The sequence below is a fragment of the Anser brachyrhynchus genome (assembly GCF_964034855.1).
Source record: "Anser brachyrhynchus genome assembly, chromosome: 2".
Taxonomy (NCBI): domain Eukaryota; kingdom Metazoa; phylum Chordata; class Aves; order Anseriformes; family Anatidae; genus Anser; species Anser brachyrhynchus.
In genome coordinates this window covers 159,432,240-159,451,006 of record NC_137695.1, presented here as the reverse complement: position 1 = coordinate 159,451,006, position 18,767 = coordinate 159,432,240, and the positions used below count along the sequence as shown (strand labels likewise).

At 42.9% G+C, this 18,767-nt stretch overlaps 1 long non-coding RNA gene across 1 annotated transcript in view; it reads right to left on the bottom strand.

Moving 5' to 3' along the window:
- Positions 1-11,323, bottom strand: part of LOC308190247 — a 52,693-nt gene extending 41,370 nt beyond the window's left edge. Inside the window, exons 1-4 of the long non-coding RNA XR_013947029.1 lie at positions 11,268-11,323; positions 10,289-10,802; positions 9,912-9,988; positions 8,459-8,553 (exon numbers count right to left, since the gene is read on the bottom strand). This is a non-coding gene — a long non-coding RNA (uncharacterized lncRNA). The remainder of the gene's footprint in view (positions 1-8,458; positions 8,554-9,911; positions 9,989-10,288; positions 10,803-11,267) is intronic.
- Between the last annotated feature and the right edge of the window lie 7,444 nt (positions 11,324-18,767).

The following is an 18,767-nucleotide window of genomic DNA, read 5'->3' as shown; positions in this document are numbered from 1 at the left end:
GTACAGCCACGCTGAGGATTTCATCCCCAAAGCAGAGGCAAAAAAGAGGGACTGGGATGCAAAAAAAAAGAATACTTGAGGTGCTGAGGAGCTCTAGGGGCATGGCTGAAGGTCTGGAGGTTGTTTGACCTGGTGGTCTGATCCAGCCTGGGGCCTCCCTCATCTCTCACCTGATTAGTGAGGCATGTTATTACATATATATATATATAAGCCATTGTACAGGATTTATAGCTATTCTATTTATATATATATAGACATCATCATAGAGGAAATTTTGACATCCTTAATAATTTTATTCTGCTAAAGAACTTCCCTTATCCCTTCAAAAGGGATATAAGGAAAATAAGTTCATGGTGTCTGTAACCATCATCTGCCTCTACCCACACTCCTGGCTGATGAAAAGCTGTTACGCAGCTGTGGCTCATGCGGTCCTGAGCCCTGGTTAATGGGCCATGCTGAGAGACAGAGAAGGTTCACTCATGCTTGATACGATGAGTGCACAGCATTGTGCTTTTGACGGATGCAAAGCACATTTCATTACTGTCCATTATGGGGAAATAACCTTAACAACATGACCTTGTCATGGGAAAAAACACCACCAGGGAAGGGAATCGAATACCAGGGAATTTAGTCCCAATTTCCTAGCAAAATAATGTTCTTTTTGCCTTTTATAAGCTTAAAGACAGATACAGAGACAAAGAGCAGGAGGGCAAATCAGGACCTCTTGCTGATGGCTTGAAAGGTGTGCTGGTCAGTCCCTGCTCCCCTGCACTTTGAGGGCTGGTGGCATCTGGATGTGGGTGGGCACCGGTGACTAAGAAAGGTGTTTTGCAGAGCTCCAGCTGGCGAGGAATGCACCACGTGAGACTCAGAGCAGTGTACACAATGCCAAGGAGTTTCCATTGGGTAACCGGTCTGCATTTGGATTGCTTTGCATGAGAATAAACAGCCTGCACAAAGCAACCTGCCAACTTCCATCAACGCAGCGTTCTTTTAAGGCATTACTTTTTTTTTTTTTTTTCCCCATTTTTTTTAACAGCTTCACATGCTCCCAGGCAGGATCGTGTAGCAGTTCTGAAATCAATGAGGCATTTGCCATTTCCCTCTCACCTTGCCCGCCTGTGGATTGGCACAGGCCCATGGCTCAGGATTTATGCCCATGGATTTCTCTTGCTTGAACATGAAAGCAAATGCCACTTCGGCTCATCTTCACTAGACAAAGGAGAAGGGGTAGGGAAACCTCTGATGTCTGTTAAGTTGGGTGAGTTATGAACTCAGAAGGAGGTTTTACATGATAGGTATCACCAGTGTTGAGTAGAGGGGAAGTGAGTAGAGGGGAAGGATCAGCCCCTTTGACTTTCTGGCAACAGCTTGGCTAATGCAGCCCAGGACACAGTTAGCCTTAGTGACAAGGGCACATTGCTGGCTCATGTTCAACTTGGTGTCCACAGGGATGCCCAAGTCCTTTTCTACCAGGCTGCTTCCCAGCTGGGTGGCCCCCAGCATGTCCTGGTGCCTGGGTTATTCCTCCCCAGCTGCAGGACCTTGCAGTTCTCCTTGTTGGACCACATGAGGTTCTTGTCAGCCCCTTTCTCCAGCCTGTCCAGGTCCCTATGGATAGCACCATGACCCTGTGGCATATCTGCACTTGCATAGGGGCCCCAAAAGTTTCATCAGCATAACACAGCTGTGTGCTGATCCCCAGACTAACTTTTCTGATGGAAAATATCCTATTTCTACAAAGGAAATCTCTTCAACCAAGCTGCTGAGCTGCAACTGGAAAACCAATAATGAATGAACCACAGGAAGTCATTACAGAGATGATAGGGCAAAGGGCTTTTCCTGAGCAGCTCATCCTTGCTGTAGCTCTTACGGATGTCTTCAGCCACATTTAATTCACGCTCCCACTGTGGGGCTGAGATATGTGACTCTAATTAGTTAATTTAGAGAAAGAATTTCTTTCATTAGGTTCCCTTATTTTTCATTTCTGATTTTTCGGAGGGAGAAGCAGCATTTTTAATTCTGTAAGACATTTATCTGCGGGGAAGCACAGGGGAGAGGCGGCTTGGGTACAGCCTGTGATGTTGGATGGAGTTTAAAATCACAGCTGTGTGTGCAACAAGCCACAGAGAAGAAGCTTCCCTTTGCAATAAAGAGCTTTTCTACCACATGGCTCTGCCTGAGCCAGAAGTGTCAGAGATGTCTGCGTATGCTCCTGGCTGTATGGACCTGGTCAGGGTGTTAGGATGCCTCTGCCAGACATCGAGAGCAGGAGCAGAGGGGGACAGCAGTCTCTGGCTTCTCTGTCTATGAGCGTTGCTGCCCTCTCCTGGCTTCAATGCAGATAAAACAGGGGAAATCAACTCGGGAAGGACTAGGGTGCCAGCAGGGTGTGCAGGGATGCAAGGCAGAAGGGGAGATGCCCGGTCTGATGCTGATTTGGGAGGAGCAGCCTCATCTGTGCTGCCTGCAGGTGCTCACCCCAAATCATCACATCCACTGGGTTCCTGATGACCAGCTCTTTCTTCCCAGAGGCAAGATCTGCAGGGATGGCAGGATCTGTCTGCAGAGGTCTCCTGGGCTTCTCTGGGATGTAGGAACAGGGCTGCAGGTGATTCCTCTTGAAGGCTGGGCTTTCACCTTGAAAACAGGACGAGTTTTGCACAGCCTCTCAGAAGTGTGGTTTCATAATGATCTCACAGCCATAGAATCACAAAATCATTTAGGTTGGTAAAGACCTCTAAGATCATCTGGTCCAACCCTTAACCTAGCACTGCCAAGTCCACCATTAAACCATGTCCCTAAGCTAACCATGCAGCAAGGGATGTAGGACTTGCTTCTGCCTGGCATTCTCTGCCCTAGGACATATCTGCTCTTCTGTCTTTGCTTCTCTTCCTCTGTTGGTGAATATCTGCACTGCAGGACAAGTTCTATAAGAGCAAATAAATTGAACTAGCATCTGTTTTCTGTCCCTGAAGCAAACTGCCTTAACAAAGATTGGGTTCATATGGCCAAACTCTCACACTCCTTTTCACTCTTCAATCAAGGGGCATGTCCCTAGTGCCTTCTGGGACTCATTTCTGGCCTGAGATAACTTACAAGGTAAGCCAAAGCATGAACAGAAAAGTTGGCAAGGAGAATCCTTTGTAAAACATCCTGAGGATTTTGCTTCCAATAGTGAAAGGTGAAGTATGGAAGAATTTGTGTCTGCCAAGCTGTTGGACCAGAAAAAACACATACGTTTTGTGACTTATTAGCATGAATCAGATGTGTCCAGAAACATGGGGTTGCTCTTCAATTCATGTGACATGGTCTCTGGAAGATGACCATCCCAACCAAGTGACCTTGCTTAAGGGAGCAAGGTGTCCAGGTGCACCATTGCATGGCAATGCAGCATGACGGAGGGCAATGAAAGTGTCCTGCTGTGGTGCCAGGTTATCCCTTGGCACTCTGTCTTGTATTGGGATGTCCAAATCTTCACAAAATCAGCTCTCACCTTAACAAAGCTCACCCCTGTGGAAGGCAACTTCATTAACCTCATCTGGGAACCCCCTCAGAAGAGGGAAAAAAAATAAAAAATTGAATCCTCTCCCTCTCCTTTCCATTGCAAGGGAAGAAATAAAATGAGCCCTTGGAAATAAGCAAAAATCTGTGCTAATGATCATTTTATCTTATGTCAAGCAACTGAAGCGAATCATCCTGCACACACTTGAACCCCCCTGACTGAAGGTCAGCCAAAAGAGAAGAGAGCTATTTAGAAAAGAACAGAGGTAAGTGGATAAATGATAGCTAATCACATGAAGAATTGAAGAAAAATGAAAGGGCAGTTCTGAAAATAAAGGGAAGCATCCAAAGCCTATTAAGGAGCACTCAGACTTTGGAAACCTTTGTGTATGAAGCTGTACAGAGCCTGCATCTCTTGATCTGGGTATGAGTCACCCCCAGAGCCTCCAAACTCACCATTTTATTTTCTCTCTGAGTCAAACGTGCCTTTCCAAGAAGGTAGCAGTTTCTCCACCTGCACCAAGCACAACCTTTTTTTATTTCCAGCACACTTGAATCTTCAAGCAGTTTGCAGACAAGGGGGGGAAATTTCTTCCTGCAGCAGGTATGGGGACTTGGAAGGGATACAGGACTGTCCACATTTAATGGTGGGTCAGCTGAAATTCAGACTGGGTTTGCTCCTTCACCCACTGTCACACAGCAAATGCCAAGCATTTCTGTTCCTGGCAGCGCAGCCAACAGTCGTGATTCCTTGGAGCCGAAAATAGGCCGGTGCTGGCAGCAGCTGATGCTTTTGCTCACAGTTCCCGACTGAGTGGGCTACCTACAGAAAGCAGATGGCCAGGGAGGAACTCCAGCAATTTGCTACAAAACAGCTAAAAGTCCCCTTCGCCCACTGCTGTAAGAGCTCATGGTTTCATGACACCTAGTGGGCAAGCCAGGCAGAGTGAGCTGTGCAGAAAGTCCTTTGAAACACACCACATAAAATGGGCTTGTAGAAAAGCCGTTGTGGGAGTAAATATGCATTGCTATTTGGATCCTCTGGAAAAAAAAAAAAAAATCTTTTCTTTTAGACAGGGGAGAACAGTTTTATGGAGAATGTAGGTGATTTGAGGAAAATCTTGCAACAGATTAGCTTGATAGATCTGAGGATAAAACCAGGCTTGTCAGGTCCTAGACCGAGCCCTCTTCAGCAGTCTGTCCTGCCTCATGGTTTGAAGATTTGAGGTTTCTGAACAGATGTATCACCTATAAGTGCAAAAGAATGAGGAAAATTTCCTAGGAGAGACTTGTGGACCTACTTTGCCTAATGAATGAGAGAAACCGGGATGGTTACCAACAGGTGAAGACCAGCACATTTCTTCAAAGTATGCAATGTTCCTTCATTCAGTATTAGAGACAGACAGAAAATAACTCCATTAATTTGCCCTCACTTAGGCTTTTAAACCATTTTATAGACTCATCTTCCCCAGTTTAGATGACTTCCCAAGGATGAAGCACGTCATTTCCTAAAACGTGTTTAACTGTCTCCATTTTTTATACAAGAAAGTTCTGGTCATTTATTTGGGTGGATATCTCAACATCTGGGCAGAAGAAACCCATCCTAATGGCCAGGACCATCCAGCCCTACCTGCTGAAGAACACTACAAGCTTTAACATAGGGCCATACTATCATTTATTGAGCTATTTACTGTTTCAAAAGCTGGCGAGGAAAATGGCCAAATGTAGGATGAATTTGCAGGTCTGAGGTCCTCTGGCCTAACTCTGATGCATCTGGTTGAGGCCTATTCTTAGCAGAGTAAGTCAGCAGTTTTGCAGACTTCTGAAGATGTGGAAGATGAAACCAGTGATGGTAATGCAATGATGTAAGAGAGGTCTGATTTCATTCTTCATGGACCTCCTGTGTGGACATTACATCCTTCTCTTCCTTTCTCAGTCTTTATTTCTGTATCTCTAAATGCACTCTCTGGCTTTTCAGTGGCTTTAATATACATCCAACCTCTTTGCTTTCCTGCACAGACAATTACTTACTTCATTCTTCATCCTCCTGAAAGGACTTGGGAGCAAAGGCAATTTAGTTCAGTTGTAAAAGCCAATTTTTAACCTATACCCAAAGATTTTCCCTGAACCACCTCATCAAGAGAGTCCCAGGAGTTCCTATTTGCTTTCAGAGATGACCTTACTGATTGCTGTTGTGTTGTCTTGCTTTGCCTTCTGAACCTGGCTGTTTCTTCCCAGAGCTGTTTCTGTTCCTGACTTCCTGAGTTGTAGAGGAAAAAAAAAATTAAACAAAACTTTCGCCTTTGAGCCAAGCACAAATTAGGCAGCTGAGCGGACATAAGTGCTCATTGGTCCAAGGGAGAGCGGATTTGCAATCCAAATTACTGTGGAATAAAAGCATCATTCCTGCTCTTTTCTCTAATTTAAACATTGTCTCCTGTTCTTTTTCCCTTTTTATTTGACTAATTCAGTTACCTTTGGTCTAAGGGCAAGGAAATCTCATTTGCGTATTTTAGAGGACATTAATTACAAGTTCTTTCACTTCAAGCCCTGATACTCCCGTGCTGACTAGGAGCCTCAGTCTGACTGCAGTCCTGGTTCCTCAGAGGGTCATTAATTATTGAGCCTATTGAACTATACCTGAACATAATGAGCTCAGCAATGAGCAATGCCTCCCTGGGGGTACAGCCCAGGGAGAGGAGAGTTAGTGGAAAGGGGACAAGTCACACAGCAGCAATCCCAGAAAAAAAGGTATGACCATGAGAGGGCCAGAACATGTATCCTAATGAATTATTAGGGCATGTTGAAGCTCCCAAATCCTGCCACGACTGTCTGTCCCACAAAGCCTAGAGTCAGTAGATTCAGGACTCCAGCCCATATATAATTCTAGTGTACACTGACATGAGCACTCCTTTTCTCACCCAGTTCTTCTGCTGCACTTACAGGTGAAATGCAGGAGGCCATTTGGCCTATAAATTTTTTCAAGGTAAGTATTTTGAGTCTTCTCAGTGCAGACATGAAGTGTTCTTAGTTACCGTGTCTGTGGTGTTGGTAGCCTTGTGCTTCAGATGAGGTGTCCCACCTTCTAGTGCTGGATATGTCATGTTGTACCTACCAGGAACATCTGAAGAATTTGCCCAGTGAGTATCAAAAAAAAGGCTCTTTTGGAAACTCACTTTTTTTTTTTTTTTTTTAAAACTGCTCACCCGCCTTACGATTTTTCTGGGCTCCACTGTGAGGCAAGGAAGAGTCTTGAGAGAAGATTTAAGCCTGACTATAATGTTATTTTTCATCTATGTATTTGTGTTTTCATCCTGCAGTTGCTCAGCTTCAGAGGTTACATCTAGGCTGCTCCGCTAAAAGTTTCCAGCTCCGTTCTCTGGCTCACTGGCACAAAATGTCCTAACATAAAACTTCTTCATCCTGAAAATCAGGGTGACTGTGTACAAACTTCTTTCACCCAACTCATATCCAGAAATTTTCTAGGAGACTTTTAGCTTCTGAAGGCAAAGAAAACATGAAATGGACAACTCCAAAAATACAATAAGACACAGAATTTATTTTTATGCTTTGAAAATATCACCTGAACTGTTCTTGTGAAATGAAGCTTGGGATGAACTCACTTGCAGTTGGTTCATCCAGACCATGGGCATGAAAGCTTGGGCTCATTTTCTGGTACTGAAAATATTCAAGCTCTCTCCTATCTGGAAAGCTCTCTGATTCCAATTATTAAATAATCCTGTCCATGTGGATGGAGAGTGGGTGAGTCTGGTCTTCATTCTGGACCTGGCCCGAACCTGACCTTATGTGTGGATTTAGATTTTGTGCTCTAGGTCATAAAAGATTTTAGCTGCTTAGGGAACACTCACCACCTGAAAAGCCCACTTTCAGAGCCTTGCCCAACACCATTTGGAAGACAGGCCCGAAAGGATGGGAGGTGTCTTAAGAGGTCATCTGTTCAATCCCCAAGCAAAACAGAGTCTCCTGTTCCTGTGCTTGACTTTCCTCAGAAAGTATTGCAACTCGTCTGTCCTTTGGCACTGGCAGTAAGCTCGGGGTGTTATTTACGGAGGTAAGCTGTGGCAGTGCAGGGACGGCTGAGGGATGCTTGTATGGCAGTCTGTCAACAGCAGTTAAATTTAAGGCTCTGCTGTGATTTATTTATGACGTGTTTCCAGATGTCATGCATAGAAATCATTTACTTAATAAATAAAACAAATAAACAGCTATCCAAGAGCCTTGTGTCAGCACATACAGAGTGACATCCTGCCAGAAAGCTGGAGGATTTCAAGCAGTTTTGCTCTTGAGGTCTTCCTGAAGCCAGCATCACAACAAGTGGCTAAGGGATGGGCAATTCCTTTTTCAGATGTATATGTGTCCTTTCAGAGACCCTTCAAGTATCAAATGGACCAATAAATAGCTTATTATTCTCAGTGCTAGGAGACATGGTTGCAGTTCCTTTGGTACTGTAGTTAATCTTAGGAAAGATTTTTAGGTTGGAAAAATCTGGGAATTTTAATGTATGTTTGAGCTAACCACTCAGGGCTGTCTTTGCCATCACAGTGGAAATGGTCTATTGAGTCAGTTTGCTGGCCTGATTGTAGGTTCCTGTAATTATTTTATGTGTCTTGAAGTGTCCTGCATGGGTTCTACGAAGCAATGGATCTCCTGTTGTTTTTTTGTCCTATCAACCAGCAATGCGTAGATGTCTTAGATATCCTCAATTGTCTAAAACTTGACTGAATGTTTGTGCCTGGACAAGTGAATGACATTCAGTGGATTACAGAGTTTTATCACATCCTGGAGTAGACATGTACATCATCAGGTGATTCATGCCCTAAACTCCATTCATTTCATTTATTGGATTGTCTTTAAGTTTAATGAGAATAAGAATAATTAGTCAAATCGAGACAACTAATTTACAGACACATGAAATTATGGAGATTAATCTTACCTTTCATCCATGACTCAGTTTCTTAACGGTAAGAGGAGATTAATAACACTTTCTTAGCTTGTAAGGCCAAATGCAAATTCCAGGATGTTCAAAGGCTAGGGGAAGAAGAGCAACGTGGAACAGCTTTTCTTTGTTAGAGATACATGGATTGAAATTACTAGTTGTGAGAACATCCCATGTCTGTCCAGGATTAAGCAGACAGTAAGGTATTTCAGGCATTTCTTCCTTTTCACATGCTCAAACTGGATGGAATTTCAAAATAGATATCATTCTGATGGACTCCAGTTGAATGGAGTCCATCAGTTGACTCCTGATGAAGTTTCACAAGTGCCTAAACAGAAGAGATATGCTGTTATGTTAATCCAGGCCTTGCATTGCTCAAAATTATCCACCAGAGTCACAAAGAAGGCATTGAAGATACCTTGTTAGGAATGCCAATACAAATTATGGCCATCCTCTATAGGATAAGCTACGGTGAACTACATCATGATTGCTATTGCCTATGAGGCTGCACACAGACTGCCACAGTTCCTCACTTGATTCATAAGTAGCAGTAAATCAGTAATGTGCCTGAGTCTTTGCAGGGTAATTCATATTCATCAAGTAAGGACTGTGACAGCGGAAGATATGGACAGTTTCCAGCACTTTCCCTGTCCTTCTGGCCCCTCTCTACTCCTTGGCAAAGAATGGCAGCTTCTGTTGATAGTGTCATTGCAAAGGCCAAATACCTTTTAAAATGTTTTTGATAATTAATTTGATGGTGGTATTGCTGGGAACCTCAATACACATTCATTATAACTTGGCTCCTCTGAAACAAGTAAAAACCTGGATGAATTGAAATTATTGGATGGTCTAAGTACCATTCATCACCGATCAACAGAAGTCACAGGATGTGTCAGAAGCAGTTTCCTTCACACCACAGAAAAAAGGGAAAAGAAAGTTCACACTTTAAACTTCCACTTCAATATACTTAAAAGCCAGATTAGGAAGAAAGAAATAGGTGGTTTCTTTCTCAGCTTGAAACCTGAATGCAGAACAAAATAATCTGATTTTGTATTTGAAAGTACAGCATGCGTTATTCAGTAATCAAGAGACATTTGCTGCTTTTTCGTCACCTTTCTATGTGCATGAATTTAAGTGTGTGTATGTGTATACTGCCTTAAATCAATCGAACCATCAAAGGAGTTGTTGACGCTTTGGCCACGCTTTGTTTTCAAACTACCACATCCACAAAGTGATAGCCTGGCTCCACTGACGTCAACCAGTGGCTTCAAAGGAGCAGGCATCTGCTCCAGCATGCACTCAGGGAATGAGAATTGCTTGTCTATTCCCCAGCGGGACACAAGTGGGCATGTTTGTGTTGCTCTTTCACCTAGGCTGAAGAATCTGGGCTGCTTGTTTATCCCAAGGTTGGCTAACTCCCATCTGCAACAACTGGTCCAGGAGAGCTCACCGTGTATTTCATGCTGCCCCTCTGCCACGTTCTCCGTTCCTGACCAATGAAGGGTGAATGTCTTCTTCTCTGGGTGACTGGAAAACAAAGACAGATGAGAAGAAAAAATAGTGACAAGACGAAAGTTCAGGATGGTGGAAGAAATTCCTGCTATTGAAATGTCTCTCTTATTAACCATTTGTGAGTCAGTCCTTGGGATTGTCCCACCTTTCTCTTGACATGAGAGCAATTTACTTTCTTGCAGCTGCTCTGTCAGGGCCCTCAGGTGGGAAGGAAATACTACTTTTCCCAGTTCAGAGTCAGAGTGTCCATGAAGACAGGTCACCTCAATAACCATCCTTCTACAAAGGCATTAAATGCATGGACAACGTACGTACCTGCCTGAATCTACCAATCCTCTTTTAAGAAGGCTGTTTTACTGAAGATCAGCATGAAACACTGCAAATGATCCAGCTGAGCATAAACAAGCTGATAAAACCACCTGGGGCTCCAAGAAATGAGTCTCAAGGGCACTTGTTGCAGGGCTGCACACACGACATAGATGGGAAGCTCAAATACTTTGAATACAGCTTCAGTCTGATGGGGCTCAGCACCCCCAAACACGGAGATCTCTGCTCAGCACTGCACTGATGCTGTGGATATCCCACGTAGAACAAAATACAGCATTTCCACTTCTTGGCTTTCCTGCCTAGGAAGACCAAAGTATTTTCTGCCAGATGTTTAAGGAGAGTTTAGGAAACATTCAGGTTCCAAGGGATGAGTTTTGAGTGAGATGCGGTATCTGCGATGGTGCAAGATCCTCTGCACTGGGAAATCTGCCATTTTCCCCTGATAAAGTGGAAACAGTTTTTCTTTCTTGATGCTGTCTTCCTTGGACACCAAGCAGAAAGGCTGAAAATACAAGCTGAAATTACTTGTGCTTATATAATCAAGCTGCGTCTATGCAAAATTGCTTCTTAATGACTCATCAAACTGCACTGTTTGTCTTCTCCTGGCGATCAGCTGACTGAAAGCAGTTGTTAGACCTCAGATTCCTCCCAGGCAGCCTCCATAAACCTTTTAGTTTTATTAGCTGTTTATAAATTATATTGAAATGCATCAGGCACCCACAGTTACAAAATATCAGTAATTGCTATATGTAATAAATAGAAGAGCATGAAAAAAAAGTACATATATATTTTAAAGTGCACCTGAGGCATGTTATAGTCATTGCATAATATGTTTTGAGTTAATAAGTAGATGCACTTTGTGTAAAGAAAGTGCTTAAACTAGCTTTCACCGACTGATTTATTGAATGTAAATGTTTACACATCCAGTTTATATCCCAAGGCTAGTATGAATATAGTCAAAACAAACCTTGTGAGGGGAATGCATTTCACTGGGAAAGGTAGCATCCTCTTCTCCCTTGCAGTGATGTAAAGCTGGCACATCTCTCCTGGCTACGCTAGAATTGCAATGGCTTATCTTTGCTATCAGAATGGTACTTAACTGCGGCAAAATGGATTCATGCAAGCTCAAAATGCGCATTTCTTTTCATTTTACAGACAAAATAATTACATGTTTGAACAGCTTACACAGGGAGATGATAGTTTCCCTATCATTTGATTTCATCAAGATGTAATGACCTAAAACCCCCAAAAACTGTAAGAAAAAGAAACGATTTTTGCTAGTATAGTTGGATATTATAGGAATGATTATGCATATATCTGATATATTTCTATATGTATACACACATATATGCATGTACATGTATATAGAGAGAGACAAAGACACACAGAGGCAATTCTCAGAGGGTCAAATTAGATTATACCAATCATTCTTGCTCACCCTAAAATCTTCAGTTCAAGTCTGGACAAGGGACCTAACACTTTTCTACTGACATGAAAAAGGTTTGCTCTACATTTAGTTTTTATGTGGATTTTTTAACAAATGGCACCCAAAGTCCTCTGAAAGTTCTGGACAGATTCCCACTGATTTCAGCAGGTTTGGGGCTAAAGCTAAATTCAATGTCACCGTGTAAGAACTCAGAGTAGTTGCACTTTGATTTACTACTGATCTTTTAAAAATTGTGTGTCTGTCTACATATTTTAGACATGTGGTGGTACTTATACATTAACAGTTATGTGATGCCTTCCACTTCTGGATCTCAGATTGTTTTATAGTAATGAATTAACAACTCCTCTGAGGTACTTGCAGTGTTGTTAGCTGTGTAGCACTCCTCATTTTTAAGTGTTAGCTTGGTATAATATTTTTGCTCAGGTAGTTAAAATGATTTGAAGTAAAACACATGCTGTTGGATATTAATTAGAATCCATATGATCTAAATTCACTGATCCTTAAACCAACATTTTTATTTCAATGTTTTCTTTTTAATAATTGGCTAACTCTTAATAATAGTTTTGAATAACAGAGACACTGTTATCATTACTTGAACTGGCAACAATTTTCCTTTTAAAAAATGCACATTGACATCAAATTTAAAATATCACATTTCTATTTTTTCCTTTTTATTTGGAGGCAAACAACTCCATTAACTTTCACTATTGGTCTATCTTCCTCTGATTTTATTTGTCTTTTAAATAAAACTATCTCACTTAAAAACTAAAACTATTTAAAAACTAAAATGTGAGGGATATTCAGATGAAGTAGGGATAGATGCTCTTAAGAAATGTCAGAAAAAGTTCTAAACAGAGTAAATTTCTTACTGCATAGAAGGTCTCCACGATCACAGCACTGCCTTAAAGAAGAGAGAGATGAGCACTGGACAGTGCAACAGATAAATGCTGTAGGAGTCTCATGGTGCACAGAGGTATCAAAGCTAGCTTAAACCATCCATGCTGCACAAAGCTAACAGTATCTGCAAAATCCCACAAGAAGGATAAATTAGCTCGTGATTCGTTCCATCCTGTCTCAGCTAATACCCTGATACTTGAGTTAATGAATTCAGAATAAACTTGAATACATCTTGAATGCTCTGGGATTTGTGGACCTGGTTCCACTTTTTAGCTAGCTGAAAGACATCCTGTGTAACAAAGCACTTCTCTGCATCTCGATTTTCCATCTCTAAATGGGCATACTGGCATTTTTTTTTCAATACAGCACTGTGAGAATAAACTGTACATCTGAACCATGCTTGGATACTTAGTAAAAGGCAGATAGTGCCTCTAGACAAAGAAGAAAGCAACTGGTTTCATTACTGAGACAGAGGCAAGGGTCAGTCAGTGGAGAACTAGTATTGTGCTCACAGTTGGTGGCCACTTAAAATGGATAGCTAGTTGCTATTCTCATGATTTTATTTTATTTTTTAAACCTTCAGAGTGCTTAAATGTTTTGAAAATATGCATGGACTCTTAAACTATAGTGACACACTGCCATATTCCTCTCCTGCCCCTCCTTTGGGGGGATTAGAGGTCATGAATAGTGTTCCTGGGGTAGAGGTAATTATGCAGCAATACATTAACCACAGTCAGTGAAGTTCAAGGTGATACTTTATAGGAGAGGAGATGTAAAGAAAAATCTAAAAAGGCATTATCATTTATTCATACTCCTATAAGCATGAAGACATGGTGTTCCCGTAAACTGTTTACCATTCAAGGCATAAAAATGTTTGCATCCAAGTGTTCTGCCCATGATGCCAGAGTGAAGAGGGGATGGCAGCCTTAGCAAGCACATCTCACCACTTGAGTTCTTCTTAGGTGGTTGACCATCTGTTGGGTTTCGATGTGCCTTTTTGTCCCCTGAAGGATATGAGGGGCATCATATGCTCCCAACCATTCTCTATTCAGACCAAGCTCAGTATTTTTATTTCAGTTCTCTATGCCAAGTCAGCAAGTCATTTTTCTTTTGCTATTTTCCAGTTTGTCCTATCAAAGATACAGGTAAAGAGGAAGAAAGAGGCACCTTGCTTCTCTTTCTAAGTTCTTTTAGGTCCTTTCTGAGGTAGGACATCAACCAAGAGTGACAGGAGGAACCCAGCGCTCAGGCTCCACTTTCCCCTTTCTCAAACTACTTTCTCCCCTCTGGACTGAGGATACATAGCCTAGCTGCAAGGTGTGTAACCCACTTCTAACCCTGTCCCTTTATTTCCTAATGAACTGAGCCTACCTAAGCCCTGTCTGGAGATGGGTAAGAGAAGCATAGGGGCAGCAGCCCAGTTTCTTCCATCATTTTGCTGCTGAAGAAGGGATAAAGCTGGGACATCAGCAGAGGTCTCACTCACAGAACATCTGAGATTGGAAGGATGCTCTGGAGATCACCCAGTCCAGCCCTCCTGCTCAAGCAGGGCCACCTAGAGCAAGTTGCTCAGGACCATGTCCAGACACCTGGTAAATATCTCCAAGACCAGAGTGCTGAACCTAGCCTTGGCCTGGGCAGGATAGCTAGAGAGAAAAGTCACAGCTTGTAAAATCTTTAAATTACGTCTTAGAAAATACCTTTTGACCTGTTGTTTCCCTGATGTACCAAAGCCTGAGATTTCTACCCTGCAGAGAGCCATTTTCCCTGACCTCTTTAGGGGAAAAACAGGCTGTGACCTCGCTGCTGCCTTTGGACTGGGAAAAGGGTTATGTTTCTGAGGGCTGAGGTTTGAATTGACCTCTTGCTCCAGGAGCCCTGACAAAGAAGCAAAAAAACATTAGCATCTTATTTCAACGCAAGCTTTGGTGGAAAGGGGCAGAAGCTCCACAGGCAGATGCTTCAAATTCAAACTAAAGCGAGTGTGTGAACCACCAAAAGAACAATAGAGGAAAGAGAGAGGACTTGATAACAAGGAAAAAAAAAAAAAAAAAAAGAAAAAAGAAGGAAAAAATAAATAGAAGAAACTCTGGCATCTGTACTGTTGCTCAAAGGTGATATCAAAACATCTTTCAGCGTTATTAAGCTGTTGAGAGACTCTGTGCTGGCTTGCTGGGATAGATCATTGTTTGAGTTAATGGTGCCAATTAGCTGCTGTTTACAGACCTGCCTGGACACAGGTCTTTCTGGGAGGAAAACGGACCTGGTGTGTGCTAGTGACACAAAGTGCCCCCTTTTTAAAGTCCCTGACTGTCTCACAGAGGGAAGCTATCTCAGCCATGCTCATTTCTGCCTAGACTGCTGTCAATTTACAATTTAAAAGAAGGATTTCACTGAGCCTGCAGTAATTCTAGGCTCTGCAAGAGGCACAGGCAGGTCAACCAAGGAGCCTGAATTGTGGTCAACCAAGCAGCCTGAGAAAACAGGAAAAAACATTGGTGGTTTTTAGTGAAAGGAGATATAAGGAGAAGATGGAGAAACAGCTAACACCCTCTTTCCCATAACCCCTTGTCTTTGCACTGCAGACAGATGGTGGTGTGTGCCAGATGTTTGGTGGAATGAAACAGGACTGTGCAAACACACCACATCTGCAGCAAAGATGTTATTCCAACATGCCGTTATCAGTCATATTACTTCTCTGGGCAGCATTCGTGTTGTATGCCTGGAGTGCCTAGAGTCCAGCCTGTGTGGTGTCATTTTGATAAAACGTGTCTTTCAAACAGAAATCCTGTTAATTTCTTGTGCTGGGGATATTAATTTCTTGTGCCTTGGATCTCCTGTGGCCAACTTGAGTCTCTGTGGAGCGAGATAAAAGACGTAAAAAAGCAGAAACAGAAAAAGACAGTTGTCATTGCAGATCTTTGAGTTGCCTGCATGGTATGACCCAGCCTACACTGTGTCTGAAGTGATACGGAAAAGGAATGAGCATGGAGAATCCCCAAATATCATCCCCTACTTCCACTCCAGCAACTGGGGATTCCCCTCCAATCCTGAAGGACTGCTGTGAGTGAGCACTCAGCAGGAAGAGACCTCCTCTTCCTCCTCTTTCTCTGCAAAAGAGCTGGAGTCCTCTTCCCTCTCCATTTCAGGAGCTCCCGCCCTTAATTCTATGTGTTTGACTCCACCACAACCGCTTCTGAGAAGTGATTTAATTATTTTCATGGGTGCTCTAGTCCAACTTGAGGTCTACAAAAGGGGGCTGCTGGCAATGATAGGCTGGGAGGAGGTCTGCAAAAGGGGGGTGGGAGGCTCCACGGAAGGCAATGGTAGGTTGGGAAGAAAGGCCTGATGCCAGCCCTTTGAGGGGTTTATTTTTAAACAAACCCCTTCGTTTTAAAGAAATGCCTTTATTCCAACCTAACTAACTTTTTTACCTCTATTAGAGTTATTCACAGTTTCCACCAAGAATGAGAAAAAAGACCTAGTCCTGAGCTCCAAGGAAATTTTCTAGCTGTTCCAGGCTTCACGAGTCACCTCACTCTGCTTCTGTAATTTCCCCATACTTCATGGAGACATGCAGAGGTACTCCCAAGTTCGGAATGGACAGAGCCATGCCTGTGAGCATTCCTGAGCACACAGGGAAGCCTTCGAAAAGGGTGCCAGGTCCTAGAAGACAGGGCAACAACCAGCATCACCTGAGCCATTTGGTGACTACTGGAAAAAGTCTGGTGCCACCCCTGTCACTGGTGGATAACCAGCACCCATCCGACGCTTACCAATGAACTTTTATCATTCCGCCTCAGAGCTCAGTTTGTGCACAATATCTCTCTCTCTCTCACATACACAGACCTGAAGAAGTCCCATGGCTGGCTGGTTTATTCTTTACCCACTTGTACTTGCTTATCTGTAAAACAGCCCAGTGAAGCTGCTCGAAGATGAAATCTAGAAGTTGTACGTGAAGTGAGATGTGCGTCTTGAAGTAAGGGAAGGATAAGATAGGAAAGCAAAAAGTGAGTTCTTAAAAGTTTGGTTTTTTTTTAATAATAAGTGTAAAAATGCAAACTCAATTTTCTGGTACACAGGCTGTGTTGAGCCATCCACATGCAGGCAATAAATAATAAAGTGAACACGGTGAGGTGGATCGGACCTAGGCACAACCATTTTCCAGCAGCTTCAGGGCTGATTGGCGACCTTCTGAGACCAGACGTGTCCTGCCCATGTCCCCTGGGCAGAAAACCACTAAACATCCCACATCTTCTGCCCTCACATAACCAACTACAGCCCATGGTTAAACAAAAAATAGATGGCTGGGGAGTAAGGAGGGAGGACAGATGTGGTGGAAGGTACAGGGGATGCTTCTGATCTTCTCACAATGGTGCAATCAAAGGACAAGTGGCCTGGGGACAATTGCATCTGCCAGCAAAGTCAATTTTTGGCTGCCGTGCCAGTTCAGGGACTCCTTCCCTGTTCTCTTGGTAATTACCCCCCTGCACAAGTGTCTCCCTGCCAGAGTGTTGTTTGTTCATTTAATACTGCCTGCCTATCTCCTTTTGTTTTCCCTTCCCCAGTTTCCACTGTATCTCTTCCCCTTGTTTGTCCTCAGCAGCTTTTGTTTGAATTAAATCTCTTTTATTTGCTCTCTGGGGGAGGGAGGTTGTTCAAGCTCCGTTTGCCTTACAGCAGAGGCATAACAAAATGGGACGTGTTAGGCCAGTGGTATGTCATCCGTCAGCACTATTAACTTCGAGTCCTTAGATTTTCATTCTTTCTGTCTTTCTTCCTTGCTGTATAACTAATTCTTTAATTTTTCCTACACCACTCACCCAATTTCTACATATTATACCCCCCCCAACAGTATTTGGCAGCCTCTATAAAACATATTTATATTCTAATTGTTACCGAGGCCCTGGTATAACTTCCAAGAAGATTAAACATCAAAACTCCTTTACAGAGTGAGCAGCTGCTAAGAGGGGACTATGGAAAGCATCACTAGGAGCTTTGCTTAACCCCAAATAATGCAGGCAGTGACAAGGACACGATGCATGGACACACCCGCCTGCACACCCACACTTTGGCATTGGCACGTGGATCCACAAGACGCGTGCAGTCACGACAATGCACGCCTGCAGAGGGGAACGTGAGCACGCAACTCACCGAGGCAAAAAGCCAGGACCTCTTTGTGAAGTTTTCTGGCATCGCTTTGGAGGTGAGAAGTGGGAAGGAGCTGCAAGCTGCACCGAAAAATCTGCTCACGCAGCTCCTGTCAGACACAGTTTGTACCAGAAGAAACCTTTCCTCGCATGACCTGCGTTTCCACTAGAGGGCTGGAACAGCAAAGCTTGTGCAATGTGTGATGATCTGCACACAGAAACCTCATTTCTTTCTCATGTTTCTAGAGTTATGCAAACATTCTTCAAAAAAAAAAATTAAAATAAAAATCACTGTTTTAAGCATCTCCTTACTTCGTCACTTAAAATGACAACCACAAGTCTTTGCCATATGTGTCTAAGATGACATTGCATGCAGAGCTTCTGTGGCATCAAGCAGAGGCTGTGGCACGTTGAAAAAAATAATAATAAAAAACAAACAAGCAAAAAAAAAAAAAACAGCATGTGTGTAAGGTAGTGGCTCACAGCCCAGAAACTGAATAACATCTTTCTTATTTTAGACATATCTCGTTCCTGTCCATCCATGCATCTATCTATGTCCTCCAATGCTCTTCTTCTATCAATTTACCTATTAATATCCCTACTTATTTAAACAAAATGAGCTCCTGCCATCTGTTTGCCTGCCTGTGCATTCCATTGGGATTTTACTCTAAAGCTGGTGTTGCTGTTGTTCTCCTACGGAGATTTCTGCATAAAGAACAGATTTTTGGGTACATTTGAGGCTTTTTTTAAGGAGTATTGCAGGTAAACAAGTCTTCTTGCTGACCACCCTTGACCACTTCTTTGAATGTAAAAGGCCTTGAAGTGACGATTTGACTTCAGGCAGGTGCCATGCCTAATGTTAAATCTGAGGACAAATGTTAAATCTGAGGACAAGGAGGGCTGCAGAAACAACTGCTCTCAGGCCAAATTTCCTGATTTTCAGGGTTAAAGATGTATTTTTTTTGAAGGACCA